Source organism: Felis catus, chromosome D2, assembly GCF_018350175.1.
Source record: "Felis catus isolate Fca126 chromosome D2, F.catus_Fca126_mat1.0, whole genome shotgun sequence".
NCBI lineage: Eukaryota > Metazoa > Chordata > Mammalia > Carnivora > Felidae > Felis > Felis catus.
Genome location: NC_058378.1, coordinates 53,289,753 through 53,309,870, shown reverse-complemented (window position 1 = coordinate 53,309,870; position 20,118 = coordinate 53,289,753). Strand labels below are relative to the sequence as shown.

The 20,118-nt window shown below is 42.3% G+C and overlaps 1 long non-coding RNA gene across 5 annotated transcripts in view; it reads right to left on the bottom strand.

Annotated features, from left to right (window-relative positions):
* Window positions 1–20,118, bottom strand: part of LOC123380854 — a 109,053-nt gene that overhangs the window by 24,055 nt on the left and 64,880 nt on the right. For 3 of the 5 annotated variants that reach the window (XR_006587176.1, XR_006587174.1, XR_006587175.1), the window contains 2 exons: window positions 9,210–9,417; window positions 5,435–5,648 (listed from right to left, as the gene is read on the bottom strand). This is a non-coding gene — a long non-coding RNA (uncharacterized LOC123380854). The remainder of the gene's footprint in view (window positions 1–5,434; window positions 5,649–9,209; window positions 9,418–20,118) is intronic. The other 2 variants (XR_006587178.1, XR_006587177.1) reach the window with 1 other exon arrangement.

Genomic DNA, 20,118 nt, shown 5'->3' with positions numbered 1-20,118 from the left:
AAATTGGTCACTTAACCAACTGAGCCACCCAGGTGTCCCAAAAGTTACATCTTTAATGCACATGCTGATTCTTCCTTGGTTCTCAGAGTATCAAATCTCTGCTAACTTCTTTCTTTCTAAAACTCTCAAGACCAATCTTTCCTAGAAAGTCTTGTATCTTTTTTGTATCCGCTCTAACTTTTTTTTTGTAGTAGAAGCCTATGATGTCTCTTTATTTCCAAGGTTTCTGATTCTCTTCCTGTAGCTATGGAGATGTGGACTGCATTATCATGGGGGTAGGACTAGCAACCAGATATGGAATCATAATTTGCATACACTAATGCATGCATTCACCAGTTCATAAATTAAATGTATTTCAAAAATGTGTTATTTGTACTTGACATGCTTTTTCCCCATAGAGACCATATTATGAATGACAAGCACAGTTTAAATGGCTCTTAGAAATGCATTGATATTATTATCAAGTTGAATGGTAATATTAGTTGCCGTCTAGTTTCCAATTATTTGCGTTACACCAGGAATTCTAAATTTTAACTGAGAAATCCAGACGCAGGGATGGCATCTTCCTCAATGCAACCCCAGAAACCAGAAGAGAGCCTCCATCTCCCAAACCCCACCCCCAATGCCCCAGTAGCAAAAGGAAGTTTTTCTACCTGCTCCTCTTTCCAGATTAGAGACAAAAGAGGTAGTATTATAGTCTCATGGGCAAAGGATAAAACTTGTGTCTAGTTTGGCTGCACAACCTACGGGAGCTTTGGGAAGTTATAAAACTTCTGAACTTCTGTTTCCTCCTAACACTTCCCTCTGAAGATATTAATACCTATTCACTGGATTGCCGTAAGAGTTAAGTGAGGTAATGTATAGAATGCCCTTAGCACATGGTAAGTGCCCAATGAATAGCAGCAGTGATTTTCATCCACCTAGTCCCTTCCCAGTCTTGGTGGTGGGAGAGGACTTCACTCCTATCTAAATTCTTCCAGCCCCCCCACAATGATACAGGTGTCTACCCAGGACCCCCTGTACTGTCTTTGCAATGAACCTCCCCCCAGCAACTGCAAGGCTAACATAGATTTCTTCAGGTTAAAATAAACAAAAAACACTGGTGGTGTTTACAAAGAGGGTTTGGTAAGCCACAGCTGCCCACGCCTGTTGCCAATCAGTTCCAGCCACAAGCCAAACCAGCAGTAAATGCGGGACCCTCCACCAGACTGGGATTAGAGGCAGAACAAGAGGAGAGCTGCTGGTCAGATCAGTTTGGCTTTCTTACAAGAAAGAAAAATGGTGAGGCTGACACATTTGATGATGGCTAAAAAATAAACATTTAGGTCATCTTAACCACCTTTTAAATATAGATTCTGGTGCTGGGTCTATTTTAAAAACAGTATTAACATATTATGTAGACCAAAACTTTCCAAACTGTAGAGTGCAACCCATTAATACAGTAATAAAATCAATTTAGGGGGTTACTATCAGTATTTTTTAAAGAAATAGGATAAGATAGGATAGGATAGGATAGGATAGGATAGGATAGGATAGGACAGGATGGAATAGAATGGAATGGAATGGAATGGAATGGAATGGAATGGAATGGAATGGAATGGAATGGAATAGAATAGAAAATACATCAAACAAGGTAGCAGTGAATATTGTTTCATGAAACTGGGTTCACATATGATGTATTTTTTTTACTGTGGGCTGCAGTAAAAAATTTGAGTGCCGCTGATATGGACAGATTCTTCAAAAGGACTGTTTTCTTGTTAAAGTATTATCTACATTCATTAATACCAAGTTTTATTTTGAAAGTTCACAGAACTAAAAGTACTGCTCCTGCAAACGTGCACGCGCGCACGCGTGCGCGTGCACACGGACACACACACACACAAATAACTTGAGTTCTAGCCCAGAAAAAAACCTGTAAACTTTGTTAGATTCAGAGAGGCTTTGGGATTCAGTTGTCCAGGACAGTCAAGTCAAGTCAAACAAAATTGAAATTCACCAAAAAAGTAAAGCAGATGTGGTTATAAAAATACTGGTCCAAATGGAAAGGATTATTTGGTATTTTATTAAAAAATGAAGGCGAAATGATCCCTATGAAAGGGAATGGGGGTGGGGGGGCAAATGGTACTTTTTCCAATAGTGCCTAGTGCATAGTAAATACCCAATAAATATTTTTAAATAAATGAAAATGATAATGTTACAAGGATAACCAGCCATGACTTTCAGAAAGCTTTTGTGGGAGGAAAAAAAAACCCAAGCCACAACTCTTGGGAGGTTTGACCAATAAAATGACATTTAGTAAGAGTTGATGGAAAACAATGCTCGGAGTAATTCCACATTCTGGGTAGGAGAGAGAATATCTGTCCTGGTTATTTTCCAAATTCTACTCATTCCTGCCCTGACCCAATCCATTTTCTATCCTTTTCTGCCCTGTTCTGTGTCCTTGGATGCTGATCCCCTTAGGGACTACATCATCTGTCTTTTTTGACCTCGCCCTTGGCCAGTGGGGTTTGGCTAATGGAGATCAGCAGGTGGGAGGAGAAAGGTCAGCCTATTTCTTTCTGCTCCTATTCTGCTTCAGCATCTGATTCTGGTGGAGGCTGCATCCCTCCGAGGCTGTGGTTTCACCAGCTCCTTCTAAGGCACCAGCTTCACGTGCTCTCCAGTAACACTGGCTCCTTTTCTTGTCCCTTCAGGTCCAGAAGTGGTGCTGGATCCCCACGGTTGTTAGTCTCTAGATGCCCCAATTTCCCTTGGAGGTTCCCTCAACCCTGATTACCCCTCTATTAAGTGATCATTTCCCCAAAGTCCCTTAATTTGAACCATGTGGGGTCAATTCTGTTTCCTGCCTACACTCTGAGAAGTCTTATAGCTAAAGCATATAAAATTAGTTCTTTTTATTGAAGAATGGCACAAAATATAGAAGCCAACAACTTTTCAAAGCACCATCCCCTCCATCTTTAATAAATGAAAAGGCATTTTAAGCTCTTGAGAAATTTCCAAGTCCTTGAAAATAGTGTTTAGTCTTGTAGAGAACTGTGAGCATTTCGGTGACTAGGCATCTGGTTGGTTGGTTTCTGGATAAAGAGAAATTTCCTGCCATGAGATATGAGGGTTGATAAGGCCCATCTGGGCTGGCAGTATGGGAAGTGCCTCAGTAGGAATATTCAGGTCTAAGGGCAGGAGGAAGGAGGGGTTTGGTGACCAGGGAAAGGGGAGAAGGAATGGGTCTGGCTTCCAGAGTTTTGGCAAGGAACGGAGAACGAAAGACAGTGTTTGAGACAACATAGAGGGCAAAGGCACAGCTTGGAGAAGCTCCTGGGAAGAGACTGAGCGACTCCCATGCTGCCAATTCATCAACTGCAGCGACGCTTACATATGGGCCCCTCTCTCCTTTTGCTCCCCTCCCCTAGTTGGTATTGGCCACTCAACTATCTCATCCTTTTTTTTTTATTTCTTTTCAACTGCTAGATGAACTCAGTCATTCACCTTCTTCCAGCAGTACTTTTTTATCACTATTCTTGGACTTGGAGACTTTAACATTTTCTAGTTTTACTTCCAACCCAGCATGTCTAATGTGATGGAGACACTGGTAGGATCAGAGGCTAGGTGCAGACCAAACAACAGATGGGTTAGTGAGTGGAAAAAGTCAGCAGTCTGCCCCCAAATGTGGGAAGACACACCAGGGCAATGTGCCTTCTTACTGGTGGAAGCGAGATTCCTGAGTCCAGGGACCATGTCTGTCTTGTTCATTGCTGTCTCCCCAGTGCAAGGCACATAGTAGATGTTCAGTGAATACTCATGCAATGCATCATGGTGTCAGAAACCAACCAATAGTTTGTCTGAAACATCTATGGGCTGAGCAATGAACCCAAAAGTCAGGTGGGCAGACTCTAATAAAAAGCATATTCCCCTAAAGTTAAAAAAAATTGTGACTCCAACATGATACACTTGTACCCTAACTTGAAATACTTCACCAAAAACTGGAGCCTCCACTGGGGAAGTTCCTTGGACCTACAGAGGCCCGTTTTCTCCCTACTGCCCCTCTCCCTAGATGAAAGGGGGCCCATCTGGCACATGCTGTTAACCAGATGTGCTGGACAACCAGCATAAAGGTCTCCCTGTGCTCACAATTCCTGTCTAGGAAGTCAGAGAACTTTTGGGAAATGCAGAGAAATGGCCAAATTGGTTTGCCATGGAATGTATAAACCCAACTGACCCCATGATTGGATTTCATCCTCTGACCACAAGAGTGCCAGGCAAGGAAAATGACTGAAGTTTTCCCCATCTAGGGCCCACGAAGACAAACTGATTGACTTTAAACTTTTAGGTTTTAATTCGCCCTCTACCCAGATGGCCCCTAGGGATGGATGGAACCATGCTTCTCCCCTGAAAACTGGTTTAACTCTTTTTTTTTTGTTGGAGTTTCTTTGAAGATGGTATTATCTGATGGAATTTTTAAAATGTAATACATACTATTTTTCTAATTATAAAAGAAGTACATATCTATTGTAGAAAGTTCTGGAAGTCCCAAGAAAATATTTTTAAAATAACATTTAAAAATCAACTACAATTCCTTCACCCAAGAGATAATCTCACAATTATAAAATTGACACTTTGGTATATTTCTTATTGGACTTTTCATATGAATATGTGTGGGTATGATGTGTATTTTTTTTTAAATCAGGACCAATATTTTTCTAGCATAAATTACCCTCTTATAAATAAATAGTCTGGAACATAAACTTTCTCCACATTTCTGTCTACATTTCCCCAGGCCTAATTTCTAAAAAAAGTAATTTGTGAATCAGACACAAACATTTTTGAGGCTCCTATGCTTGCATATTGTTACACTGCCCTCCAAGAAGGCTGTACCAATTTTTGCTTTATCTGGTAGTATGATTTTATTTTTGGAGGAAGTTTGCTTCCTTCCCTCCCAGTGTTCTATGAGATGAGACTCTGGGGCAGGGTAAGGCTTTTGAGTGACACAATCTATCTGTGACAGCTGATGGCAGCCCACATGGACTTTTCTCCACTACAGGTGAAGAGGTGAGTTAGACCACCTCAGGAATGCTTTCCACCCATGAATCAAAGACTGTGCACTCAGGGATCCTCAGCCTCCAGCCCCTTTCACTCATTTAGGTACCAACGAGGGTTTGGCAGGGAGCATTATTAACATGTATTTTATTATAAGCACCAATAATTATACAGAACCAAATAAAAATCTGTCAAGGGAAAGGGCTTGGAGACGGCAAAGACACTCCCCACGGAAGGTCACACAGTAACAGTGTTTGGGTGTGTTCAGGTAGGGTGATGAATCCAGATTACTTAATGTGGTAGATATTTAATGACTTTTGGGCTACCCTAACTTCTGATTCCCTTTCTATGTTTGAAAACTTCCACACCAAATGAGCTTTGGAACATGCATTTTCTTCACCTGAAAGCCAGATCCTTACTTTCCCAGCCTCTCCTGCAGTTGGATAGGGGCCTCTGATCCAAGCTGGGGTAAGCAGATGTCCACCCCAGACTCAGAATTGGGAGCTGTTGACTCATGAAGCAAGATAAAGAATTCTTTCTGCAGTAGTGACAGTGGCAGCAACAACCGGTTTCCAAATGGCTGCAGTGGTGACGGCAGCTCCCAGGGTCCAGGGCTGGTGGTAGAGGGGAACAGTTCTGTAGTGAGGATTTGGCTGCACACCTTAGAGCATTCGTTCTAAGCCTGTTCCCGCCCTGTTTTCTAAGCCTGTCCTCTAACCTTCCCAGTGATTCTGTGAGCTCCTTGATACCTTTTCAATAAATTCCTTCTCTGCTTAAATCAATCTGTTGCTTGTCACCAAGGGCCTTGACTGATATATTAACAGCCTCTTCAGACTCCGTGTGCTCATCTATAAAATGGGACTATTAGCGCCACTTCAGAGCCCTTGAGATGAGGACTAACAAAAGAGCACATGAAGGCACCTAAGCCAACACCGTGGCACATACTAGAAGCTCCATATATAGTGGATCTTCACCCTTGTTTCCAATTTTGGGAATCTGAGGTTACCAGATCCACAGAGATCAGAATATATCAGGGAAAAGAAGAATCAAGCTGTGTTCATCTCACCTGTCAATATCGCTAACATCCTCTTGTCACAGTCATTTACCCAATGCCCTGCTGTGTTCTTGGCACCGTGCTCAGCAACACACGTACCCTGCCTCTAATCCTCACAACACTGCAAGGTCCATATTGCTCCCATCTTACAGATGAAGAATCTGACACTTTAGGTGGCTAACAAATTGCCAAAATTATCCCAAGGACTTTAAGCCCAATGGAGCAGATGCTGGAGGAAGTGTGCAAAAGTCTAGAGAATTCTCAGAAAGATAGAAAAGCTTGGGATATGGCCATATTGAGACATACACACATGACCAATTCAACCATTTTGACCATATCAAAGCTGTTAAACGGTTTGAGGTTTCAGAGTTGAAACCCTGACCAAGACTCCTGTGAGTTTAGTCAAGGGGCCAAAATAACCGTGAGACCTGAGAGTATCGATGGGTGTGGGATGGTGTTTATCAGAAAAGATAAAAGATCTTGTGAATTCTTACAAACCACACATACCCGCCCTCACTACCACCCCAAAGGAAAGGGACTGAGTGGCAGCAGCTGACACAAGAAGATCCTGAGACCAGTCTTAGATGGCTTGCAATTTGGGGAAACACAAGAGAAATTTTTGTCACGAAGACTCATAGTCCAGCTTTACTGTGTCGAGGCACTAGGAGTAAAAAAATTTCCAAGGTCAAAAATAAAAATACTAGTCTCGAACAGTGCAGCTGGAGTGACATTGCAATGACAGGAAAATGTAAACTATGCGAGAGAGGGAGAGGCAGACATGCACACAGACAAGCCCTTCTCAAAGTGGGGACTCCAGGGCTCCAGGCGTCTGGAAAGAGACGCCAACCCGCCCAGCAAAGGCCCTGTGCTGCTTGCAGGTCTTAAAAGCCAGGCTATACTTTGGCTTCTGAAATGAAAAATTACACCAAAGAGATGCCTGATTTTTATTAACTATCTTAAAAGGAGTCTTTCACTAATTCTGGGGAAGATATTTTGCTTGAGTGTTTTCCCACTTTGGCAAATATAACCCAGAGGGGGTGGATGGAAGGGGTTTTGCCCTGGGCAAATGGTTGAGCACAAAAACCCTGCTGACTCCAGGAACAATTTAAAGAAGAGGGAAGAGATTTCCTTGAATCAATATGGTGGAGCCAAAATAAATGGCTACTCTGGTTCTCTTGAGAAAACATTATTGCATTATTTCACAAAGAGATCTCTGATGCAACGGACCAGACAGCATACTAGGAGACCTTGGGTGAGGATTCAAAGAGTCTGGGCTGTGGCCTCGAGCCCCTGAAGCTGGTTGCTCAGCCACCATGTGGCGGGAGCAGCAGAAGGGGTGGAAGTGGCTTTGGATGGGAGCTACCCTTGACAGCATGTGAACGGACCCGGGGTTTTGACAGATTAAAGATGACTCCTGCAGATAAGGCAGGAGTGGGTGGCGCCAGGGCACTCACCCAAATCTCTCCGCCAACAGTGGCAAAGCAAAAACGCACATGGACAATCCTGGATCCACAGTGAAGATTTTGGAAGGAAATCTTAGCAAAAAGCCAGAGCAAGAGACGGGAGCAATAAATCAGGCCGGGAGAAAGTCTGAGCTGAAGGATGCTGCTGCCTCGTCTATCACTCCCCGGCCAGCGGAAGCACACGTGGGTCCCAGCCGGCATTGACTCTAGCACCCTGCCAGTTTATTCTGGCTCTGAGAAAATGAGAACATCTTGGCTAAACATGTTGGGGGCAGTGAATGATTTTCAGTAAAGTAATTTTTCCCCAAAGGGGAACTGGAGGCCTGGAGCCTCTTACATCAGGCAAAATCTCTAACTACAGCCTGGTGGCCCATACTGAGGCTTACAGGGACAGTTCTCATCATCCTAAAAAGCTGATGGAAGAAAGAAAAGCAAGGCAAAAGAACCAGTCCCCATCTCTCAGAGATGTTTCTTTAGGCACCACATGGCTGATTAGGAAAAAAATGTGAATAGTGAAATGCTAACCCAAACCCCCCAGTCACTATAGTAGAGTGCTTCAAAGTCCAGAATTTTGATTCAGACCTCTGAACCTCAGTTTCCCCTTCCATATAATAGGTGCAGTCATTCCTACCTCATCACGTAAGGATTAAACAAAGCACAAGACCTGGGTGTGGCAGCTGAGATCATTTACAACCACTTCAGAAAAGTGGTTTTCCAGAGAGTATGGCAGTTCATGGGAAAGATCCTCCACTCTTTGAAATTCCTAAGCAAATGGCCCAAGAAAAGCAGGGAACAATTAACTTACTAATTGTGTGTTGGTAAAAAAAAAAAAAAAAATAGGAAGGAAGGAAGAACAGAGGGAGGGAGGGATCTACTTTGTACTTTTCAGACTCTGCCTCTTCCAATCTACCCCTTACCATGAGGTCAGAGGGACCCTTATAAACCCAGATCCCTCTGACTAGGTCTTGTCCTTGTCCAGAATTTGCACTAGTTCTCCACACTCTAAGGAAGAGGTCCAACATTCTCCAGAGGCCTGGACAATAGTGACCCCCTCCCACGCAAGCCTCAAGAACTCTCTCCAGTGGTTCTCATGCAGGGTGGCACTGACCGCCACCCCTCCCCCCAGGCCCCCTCTCACCTTGGAACCTCTGGAAATGTTTGAAAGGTTCTGGTTGTCACTATGGAGTGCTAGGTGGGGAAGGGACATAAACCATGTGCAGTGTAACTGAGGAGTCGGCCATGTCTTATGACAGTCCTGGCCAAAATGTCAACAGCAGCCCTGCTAAAAAACCCTGAGCCCCTCTGCAGTGTCCCCTGCCTAAAATGTTCTTCCCTTCACTCCATTCCATCTGGGGGTCTCCCCGAGCCCTCCAGCATGGGCCATGCCCTCCTCCCCATCCCCTTCCACAGACCTTCCACTCTGGGGAAGGTAGTCCACTGAACATGGTGGAGATGGCCTGTTATCTTCAAAGGTCTAGTCCAAAATTGATCTCCTCTAGGAAGACTTCCGGGACCCCTACACTCCCCCAACAGCAGAAATGATGGTTCTCTCCTACATGCTCCTTTGAACCAGCCTTTGCAGGACCCCTATTCACACTGGGTTACTTAGCACATCTGCTTCCCCCCACCCTGACACAGTGAGGCTCAATTATACATACTGAAGGAAGGAAGGAATGATGACCTCTAGTTCTCTTGCTCATCCATGAGCACATGTAAAACACAATTCCGGAGGGTAGGAGTCCACCTTCTCCAGGAAACTGCATGGAAGTCTTGCAAAATTAACTGTGAAAGCACATCACTACCAGCATTCTTGAACTCCGTTGTAAGCCGTGTTGCTGAGATGTCTGCTCTTCTCTTGACTTTTTTCTGTGAATTGAAGTATTTTTTCTGGGTCATTAAAAGTTGTTTGATTTGGTTAATACCTTATTTATTTAATAATAGATTCCACCCTGGAAGCCAAGTTCAGGAACTAGGAGGCAGGGTTGCTATTTCTTTGATAGAGATCTCCTTGGCTCCAGTCATCTTAGTCCAGGCATGCTCTAGGAAACAGACTCAAATTGAACATTTGGATTCCTCAGGGAGGTGCTGCAGTGGTGGAGACAAACACATAAATAACTATATGAAGCAGAAGGTGGTTGGTGCTGAGCAGAGGGGCAAGCACACAGAACAGAAGTAAGAAATAATACATGGTGAATAAATAGAAACCAGCAATCAGTGGAGAATAGAGGAGACAGCAGGGACACAAGTTATTTCTATAATGATCATCTTTGTCTTAGCTTAAGAGGCAGCCCAAACTGTGATTATGACATTTGATTATTGTCTTACATTAATTAGTTGCCAGATTCATATCCTTCAATCCATTCACTGCCAGAGTACGCACTGCCACAGGTTGATATTCTGAAAATATCCTTCCTGCCTCCCTCCCCCATACTTGATTTTCAAAGCTTCCTATCTATAATCTATAGACCAAAGTCCTTAGCTTGGCATCTGGGGGTCTCCCTGAGCCCTCCAGCATGGGCCACGCCCTCTTCCCCATCCCCTTCCACGGACCTTCCACTCTGGGGAAGGTAGTCCACTGAACATGGTGGAGATGGCCTGTCACTTTTGTGATCTGATCATGCTGTTCCCGTTATCTGGAATGGCTTCCCCTTTCAACACCTCCTGATTCTGCCTTTTCAGCTTCAATTTCCCTACACTTGGTTGCTGAGATTCCCAAAGTCAAACCCTCCCAAACAGCCCAGCTGATTTTTTTCAGCCAGGTTCAGAGCTTGGCAGCCCTCACGGCCAATCAGCTCTGGTGTAAAGGATGGCTTGCACGATCCAGACACAGCTACGGTCAGCCGCTGCCTTAAGCACCCCCCAAGCAGGTTCAAGGACCTGAGAATGGAAGGAAAAGAGGTTAAGTGTGTAGCAAATTGAGCTTGTTTTTCACTTTTGCTTTTCTCATCACTGACAGTTTTTGCAAACGACCCAAAAAGAACTTTATTCTTCTTTGCAAAGTCCTGTTGGACAGGAATCCAGGTTCAAAACCTGGCTTGTGGCTTCAGGAGGGAGGCTGGGACCCACCTGGCCAAGGATGTCACCTCATCTTCTCCAATCCATCCCAGAGCATTGAAGTGCAGACCCAAACGGTCTTCCTGGTAGCCCATGGCTGTTCTCAAAGGTTGCCATTTCTATCCTCACCACCCAAGGACTCAAGTGAAAACCCCTTCCCCTTCAGGCCAGAAATTAGGGGAGCTGGCTCCCAGACCATCTCTGCCACCTTGTAGCTGGGTGCACCCAGTTAAGCCATTTAACCTCTGGGTCTCTATCTCCTCAATCGCAAGCTACAGATCCTGGCACATACCTAGGCAGACTGTTTAAGGATTACAGATAATAAAGATACTGATGCAAAGAAGAGGACCAGTAGCTGCCAGTTATGGTGACCTCTGGACAGCTTTGGGGGCTTGGTCCTAAAAACTAATGCAGAGTAAAATCCATACAGGCAGGTTAGTCACAGGAACAGAGCAGAGATCCACAGTGAGAGAAAGTTGGACTCTTCCTGCATGTGAAATGCTGCCCACCACCTCCACCCCTGCCAGGGAAACACCCTCAATTCAGCCGTTCTGAAGCCCGTGCAGATCATCTCAGGCTGCCCCCTAGAAGTTTTCTTTCTTTCCTGCTTTCCCACACATCTTTCTTTTATTCTGGGGTCACTGCCATGCACACTTTTGTCCCTTGGGAGCCTATACCCCTATCCCACTGTTCTGCAGACACAACCAAGGGGCACAGACCAGACCAGACCCCTGCCTTCACCCCCTAGTGTCTCCCCACAGAAGTCTCTTCCTCTCCCCACCCAATCTCTGCCTGACAGATGCCAATCATTCCCCCTGACATGTATTTTCTTTGGATGCTTTCTGAATGAATGAAAACTCCGGTCATTATTCACCATCGTACAAGTTCTTAAAAGAATGCCACCAACTCTCTCCTGTACTGGCCTTCTCAGGAGACACACAGCCCCACTATGAAGGGCAGGTCAACCAGAAGCCAGGCTGTCAAATCTGAGCAGCCCCGTTCACCCAGCCACAAAGGCGGTGATCCCCGCTTCCCCTTCCAGCCTTACACCCCAGGAAGACAGACCGCCTTTAACTAGGTCAACCAAATGCAGTCTTCACTCTACCCTCTCCGCCTTTATTGTTGTGCTGCTCAGTGGGAGGCACTGAGTTTATTGTGATGATTTATGTCAGGAAAATAAAACAGAAAGTTTCACCGATTCTTGACTGAACTGGACTAGACCTTCTTGTATGGAAAAGCACACTGGTAAGGACAATAGGATATCATCTGACTGTCTCCACTGGGGGAATTTTCTAAAAAGTGTTCTGAGTTGGCTATGGCTAAAATCCTGGCAACTCTGAGATAAAAGTCAGAAAAGAGGGAAACTGCTTTCAAAAAGCCAGTCCCATTTAGCTCACGAGGAGCCATCTGTCACAGGACTTGACCTTCTCACCCCTTCTCTTCCTCTCTGCTTCCACAAATGACCGAGCATAGCTTTGCTCTCATGACCCATAGACCAACCTCTTGGTAAATAAAGGGAATAAACAACTGCCGTATAAAAACTCACCTTGCTCAGACCAACTCCCTCGCCCCAAGCCATCTGTCTCAAGCTGCCCCTTCACGTATACGCACTGCACCGTAAAAACCAATGGGAAACACATTTCCTTGTAACAAATGAAGAAAATGTTGATGTGGCATCATGTCGTGTGCCATGGTGTTGAGGACGTGCCGGGGACAAGCTGAAAGACACCCTAACCCAAGGGAGTTTGTTATCTTGTTTGCTTTACCCCTGAAGGTAAAGCTGCACAAACACAAGGTTTACAAAACGAGGGGTTCTTGAACTTCATTTGTGTGTGTGTGTGTGTGTGTGTGTGTGTGTGTGTGTGTGTGTTTATTAATAGACAAGTGAAAACACAGCATTACTCTCATTTCTCATGAAACTCTCGCTTCGCCCTACACTTGTGTAACCAGGTCAAATCAAGCCTGAGTTCCATGAGAACACGGATTCTAACTTTAACAAATACATGAAGTCATGACCCTTTTGTTTTGATATGCTGCTGGTTCCAGACAGGCAGAAAAGCCACCACTAAAACCAAGAGGTATACAAGACTTCACAATTTATTAAGAAGATTAGCCGGCCTTAGTTTGTCCACTAATGATTAGTCACAAATGTTCCCTTGGAAGCCTCGGAGGTCAGGTAATTCAAGGAACAGTTTGGTTTGATTTCGCTTCCCTTTCTTTTTGATGTGTGACTGTGTGCTGTAAATTAAGGGCTGTTTCACGTACACCCGTTCCTAACCAGATTATATACAATACGACAAGCCCACCTTAAATATTGTATGTTTTTTCACTTTCCACTATATTTGTAGAGCTGCCTGCTGTGAAATTACAAAGTTCATGGTTCAGCTGAACTTTTGAACTCAAGTGAGGATTTGACACAGCAAAACAATCTAAATGAACCCAACACGAAGTTTTCATAGTCGAAACTGCTTTTCAGCCTATTGTCTGGGGTAATTGGGTAGGAAAGTTCTTTATTGATGTTGTAAAAACTACCAGTTTAATAACAGGCAGAGGGAGTGGAGAGGAGTGGATGTACCTTGGAGCGTCTAAAATCACGCTTCTTTGCGAGTTCACTGAACTCTACCTGACCCCATGAGGAAGGTCTCCCCAGGATAACCCACCAACTCTGGGTTTTGTAACTGAGTGGCTGTAGCCTGCCAGTTCTTACTACCTCAGAGCGAATGACTTCTCAAGTGCTACACAAAATTATAATAATATTCATTTAAAAATCATTACCAAAAAAAAGAATAGCCACTATAATGGCATCAAATGGCTACTAAGTGCCAGATCCTTTACCTAATTTTGTTTTTCATTCAATTGTCAAAAAATGCAAGGAGGCTGCTATTATCATTCTTATTTTATAAATGAGGAAACCAGTACCAGAGAGATTAAGCAATTTTCCCAAGACCACACAGCTAGTATCTGATCTCTCTGTGTCCTCAGATTTCTCATCTGCAAGATAAAAATGTTGGACAAAGTGACCTCAGATTTGACGCTTTAGGTGCTGGATTATGCACATGCAACAAGTGCAAAGGGAAAGTTCTGTGTAGAAGACGGAGAAGCTTTCATTCATAGTGACTCACTGAACCCTATCACAACCTATGAGGCAGGTAAGATGACCCCCCCCCCCCCAACACTTTCCTGAAGAACTGAGTTCAGGTGGGCTCACTGACTTGCAAGGTCACACAGCTGGCAAGAGCAGAGTTAGGATAAAATTCCTGACTCTAAAGCTTATTCTCCTTCCTTGACTGCAAAGTCAATGTGATGTCATTCAGGTTTCCAAGCTTCCACATCCCAAATTTGGATTGGGTTTGAAAGGAAGCGTTGGCAGGCTAAGGGTGGGGAAAGAAAGTTTGTTTTGTTTGGCTAAATATCAGATTGATTCCTGCAGAGGTTTTATTTTAAAACTGAAACATCATCTCCTGGATTGGGGAGCAAATGTGCCCAGAAAGCTCTCCTGCAGTGTGGTGCTAACTCCTGTTACCACTCTGTGCCCACCACCCTTTGGTGTGGCTGCTCCTGAGAAAGCCAACAAAGAAAGCCTGCTGGACACTGACCATTGAGATAAGCTGCATAAAATGCTTAGCCTAGTCCTTCAGTACACACCTAACAAAATTACCTATGATTGTATTTTTATTATTCCTCTTTTGAAAATAAGAACATTGGCACCCCCACTCCACACCCCAGCCAAATGGGGTCCAACAGGCTTTATCTCTTCTGTTTTACATATGCCCCTTGTGAACAATATATAGACTTTGTTTTTTAACTTGACAATTTTATCTTTTAATTGAATGCTTCATGTATTAATATTTAATGTGATTACTGACTTGTATGGGTTTAAATCTACCCTTTTATGGGGCGCCTGAGTGGCTCAGTGGGTTAAGCATCCAACTTCAACTCAGGTCATGATCTCACAAGTTTGTGAGTTCAAGCCCCACATCTGGCTGTGCTGTCAGCACAGAGCCTGCTTCAGATCCTCTGTCTCCCTCTCTCTCTGCCCCCTGCCCCACTCATGTGTGCTCTCTCTTTCTCTCTCTCAAAAATAAATAAACATTAAAAGACATCTACCATTTTATAATTTGCTTTCTTAGCTGTCCAGCCCATTCTGTGTTCCTTTTGCCTCCTTTCGTGTCTTCTTTTGAATTACTCCAATATTCTATTATACTACCAGTCCCACCATTTTGCTTGTAAATATATACACTCAGACTATTTTTTAGGGGCTACCCTAAAGATTATACATTCATTATCAGGTACTAGCATTATTTGATATTTTATTTCTTTCCTATTAACTACTCCTACACCATGTGATGCCATGATTATGTCTTTTAACTTTATCAAATTCAGCTGACCCTTAAACACGGGTTTGAAATGCACTAATCCACTTACATATGGATTTTTTTCAATAAATATATTGGAAAAATTTTGGGGGGATTTGCAACAATTTGAAATAATTCACAAACCACATAGCCTAGAAAAACCATAAAAATTAAGAAAGTTAGGTATTATTGCAAGAACATAGTGTCTAAACATATAGCATAGTAAATATGTGTTAACCAACAGTTTACATATCAGAAAGGCTTCCAGTCATCAATAGGCTATTAGCAGTTAAGTTTTGGGGGAGTCAAAAGTTATGTGCAAATTTTCAATTCTGTCTGGAGGGGGGCAGATCAGTGACCCTACTCCTGCATTGTTCAAGGGTCAACTGTATTTTTTTAAGTTTATTTATTTATTTTGAGACAGAGAGAGAGAGAGAGAGAGAGAGTAGGGGAAGGACAGAGAGAGAGACAGAATCCCAAGCCAATGCAGGGCTTGATCTCATGAACCTCAAGATCATGACCTGAGCCAAAATCAAGAGTCAGGGGGTACCTGGGTAGCTCAGTCGTTAAGCATCTGACTTCAGCTCAGGTCATGATTTCATGGTTCATGAGTTTCAGCCCACTTTGGGGTGAGCACATGCCCCACTTTGGGTGAGCATGAGTCCCCACTTTGGGTAAACATGAGCCCTGCTTCTCTCTCTCTCTCTCTCTGCCCCTGGCTCACTTGCACCCCCTCTCTCTCAAAACAAAACAAAACAAAACAAAACAAAACAAAACAAAACAACACGAGTCAGACACTTAACTGAGACACCTGGGTGCGGCAAGGGTCAACTGTATTTCAAACTACACTAGATATTATGATGATTTTATACAGTCAATATTCATTTAGATTTACCAAATATTTGCCTTTTTAAAATGTTTATTCATTTTGGAGAGAGAGAGAGAGCACGAACAGGGGAGGGGCAGGGGGAGGGCGGACAGAGTATCTGAAGCAGGCTCCGTGCTGAGCAGACAGCCCAATGCAGGGCTCAAACCCACAAACCATACAATGATGACCTGAGCCAAAGGTGGATGCTTAATTGACTGAGGCACCCAGGCGCCCCTTGCCTTTTTGTTGCTGTTAATGTCTTCCTGCACCTCTGAGCTTCCACTTGAGATTATTTTTTTCTCTGCTTAAAGAATATCATTTTATATTTCCTTTTTTGTAGTGTGCTGATGGTATATTTTCTTACCCTTTGTTTGTCCTTCATAAAGGATATGTTTTGAGGCTTAGAATAGTAAGTTGGCAGTTCTTTCAGCACATCAAAGATATAATTGCATTGTTTTCTGACTTCCATTGTTTTACTGAAAAGTCATTTCTTCTTTTGAGAAGTCAGATGTCAGTCTAATTGTTGCTCCTTGAAGTAATCTATATTCTTTCTCTGGCTGCATTTAAGATTTATCTTGCCAAGGTACCTGGGTGGCTCATTAGGTTAAGTGTCTGGCTTTGGTTCAGGTCATGATCTAGTGGTTCGTGAGTTCGAGCCCCACATCGGGCTTTGCATGCTGCCCTCGTAGAGCCTACTTGGGATTCTCTCTCCCTCTTTCTCTCTCTCTCTCCCTCCCTCCTGCTCTCTCTCTGCCCCTCCGCTGCTTGCGCTTTCTGACTCTCTCAAAATCAATAAATAAACTTTAAAAAATTATATATGTATAAAAAAAGATCTTGTCTTTGGTTTCCAGTAGTTACTGATGTATCCAGGTGTATGTTTCCTTATATTTAACCTGTTTGGGTTTGAATCTGTGGTCTGATGATTTTATCAGTTTAGGAAAATTTTTAGACTTCATCTCTTCAAATATCATTTCTGTCCCATTTCCTCTCCTCTCTACTTCTGGGATTCCAAAAACATGTATGTTAGATCTTCTTCTGGACCCTTTATGTCTCTTACCCTCTCTTACGTATTTTCTTTATTTTTTTTTCTTCTTATGTTTCATTCTGGATCTTTTTCACAGACCTATCTTCCATTTCATAAATTGTCTCTTAAACTGTGTCCAATCTTCTATAGAGCCTATCAACTGTATTCTTAATTTGTGTTATATTTTCAGTTCTAGAGTTTCTATTTGATTCTTTTCAAAATTTATGATGTCCTTTATTATAGTTTCCAGATCTCTGTCAAAATTTTCAATCTTGTCCTTTATTACTTTGAATATTAAACATAGTTATGTTATAGTCTGTGTTTGAGAATTCCAATATCTAGGGCCCATCTAAATCTGTTCTTTTATCTGTTGTTTCTCTTGGTATCATTCATGTTTTTTCTTATCTCCATGTGTGCTCGGCTATTTTTTACTATGTGCTACATGTTGTGTCTGGAAAATTGTCTGTAGAATTATTTTGAGACCTAGGGTATTATCTTCCTCTAAAGAGGATTTATATTTACTTGTTAAAAGTTAATAGGGACACTAGCAATCCCTACTTCCCTTATTCCAATTTTAAGTACTAATATCAATCATTCAAAGCTAGGCTGAAAAAGCCCAAAGTTCACTTTTTCTCCTAATGTGAAACCTTGAAGATTTCAACCCAAAGGGGCAGTGGTGAGAGGGAGCAGCCAACCGTTTTTATAGTTGAATTCCAAACTTTGTTCCCTTAGTCCTTTCAGATTGTTAGAAGTGCTCTCAACCACCATGTCCAGATTCCACAAACACTTTAAGAGCCAGGATCACCTTTCTGGATTTCCTTCTTCTCTTGGATCTTCGACCAGTAGTTCACTCCCTGTCTTTTTTATGTCTCCAAATGATTTTTAAAAATATATTTTGTTTAGCTTTCCTAGTTATCCTCAGCAGGAGGGCTGATCTGAATTACCTCATCTATAATTATTGATATTGGAAACTTTCAAATTTTTAAAAAATGTCCTTTACTTTGAGATTGCTCTCTTTCTAGATTTCTTTTGGCATTAAAGTGCTTTTCCTTTTATGAAGTGATGATCAAAGTGAATGAAAGTTTTATTTTTGTGTGTTCTGTTTTTAATATATTATTTGACAGAAAATAATATCAATATTATAATAGACTTCAAAATTATTTTAAAGTTTTAATAATTCATAAGGTGATTTCTAAGTCCTAGGACCACTGCATTGTTATAACAAACCTATAGGATAAGTACTATCGTTGTTCTCATTTTATAAATGAAGAGACTGGTTCATAGAAATTTCATACTATGACTTGCTCAAGATAGTACAGTTAGTAACAACTGAGTCAGATTTCAAGTCCAGGCTTAATCTTTCTCTAGAGACTGAGGAGTAATTTAAAAATTTTTTAATTCTCTATTGTGATTAAATATACATAAAATTTATCATTTTAAGTGTAAAGTTCTGTGCCATTGAGTACATTCACATTGTTGTACATTCACATCACTGCCATCCATCTCTAGAACTCTTCCTCTTCACCAATGGAAACTCTGTATCCACCAAACACTAACTCTCCATTCTTATCTCTCATTCTACTTTCTGTTGTTATTAACTTGACTACTCTCAGTACCTCATATAAGTAGAATCATACAGTCTTTGTCATCTTGTGACTGGCTTATTTTTATTAGTCATATGTCATCAAGGTTCATCCATGCTGTAGCATGTGTCAGAACTTCCTTGCTTTTTAAGGCTCAATAACATTCCCTTCTATGTGTATACCACAATTTGTTCATTCATTTGCCAGTTGATGGACACTTGGGTTGCCTCACCTTAAATTTTTTATTTGCAATTTATTTTATTTGCAAACTTTAGTATGTTCATTCATCCATTTATGCATTCATTCAACAAATATTCATGAGTTCTTATTGTAAGCTTGGGAGTGTACAGCTGCAGTAAGATAAACAAGGCTCTTGCTCTTACACGGCTTTTATACTAGTGGGGAAAGAAGATAATAGACAAAATATATGCATAAATAACCAATAACAACATATAAATAACCAAAAAAAGTCAGTATAAGTGATATACATAGAATTAAGATAGGGTGATGTGATAGAAGTGAGTTGGAGACTATTTTATTTTTACAGGGTGCTCAGGGAAGATATCCCTGAGAAGGTAATACTGAATGTAAAACAGGAACCAATGGGCAAAGAGTATTCAAGGCAGAGAAACAGCAAGTACACAGGCCTTAAAGAAAAAAATAAGCTTGCGTGTTCAAGAAAAAAAACAAAGTCCTGTGCTTGGGTCCCAGTGGATGAGAGGAAGAATGGTGAGGAATGAAGCAGGAATGGTAGGCAGTGCTTTTTAAGATGGGATAGGAAGTTTTTATTTTTTTCTCAGTAGGATGGAGTAGTAGACATGTGGGTGTCCCATTCATATCTTCTCAGCAGTCACATCTAAACACAAAAGTTGTTTACTGTGATTATCTGCCTAAGGACTGTATGCAGGGCATGCCAAAAGTTCTGGGGATCAATGCCCCAGGAACCTTCTCTCTGGTGGGGCCCTGGTGGATAAGTGCCACCACCATTGCTGGATAGATCCAGGGAGTTGGTGGATAAACACCCTATCATGTACCTTGGCTGGGATAACTGAGACATGACCTCACTGTCTTTCAGAGTTCCTCAGCGGACTGGAGCTTAAGTTGTAGCTCCTTATTTAATAACACATCTTTTGTTGGCATCTATGTCTCACATCTCCGCTCCCTTACAGGCCTTTCCTGGGATCATCTCCCACAAAAACAATTTACACTAAAAATCCTTATCTAACCATCTGCTTTTGAGAGAACTCAAACCAAAATAGGAAGCCATCACAGGAAATCCAATTTATTTTTTTTAATGTTTATTTTTGAAAGAAGAGAGAGAGAGAGACAGAGTGTGAGCAGGCAAGGGGTAGAGAGAGAGAGGGAGACACAGAATCTGAAGCAGGCTCCAGGCTTTGAGCTGTCAGCACAGAGACCAATGTGGGGCTTGAACTCACGAACTACAAGATCATGACCTGAGCCAAAGTCGGATGCTTAACCAACTGAGCTACCCAGGCGCCCCGCCAATTTAAATTTTTCAAGAATCACTCAGGAAGTTCTGGCTTCTGGTAAGGATGGATTAGTTTATACTGGGCTATTCCTCTTATCAATAATTATAAACCCTGGACAAAACAAAAACAGTAACAGTTCAAAGGCACTAGAGAGCAAACCCAAAGCCAGTAGCAACAGGAAGGAATAGACTCT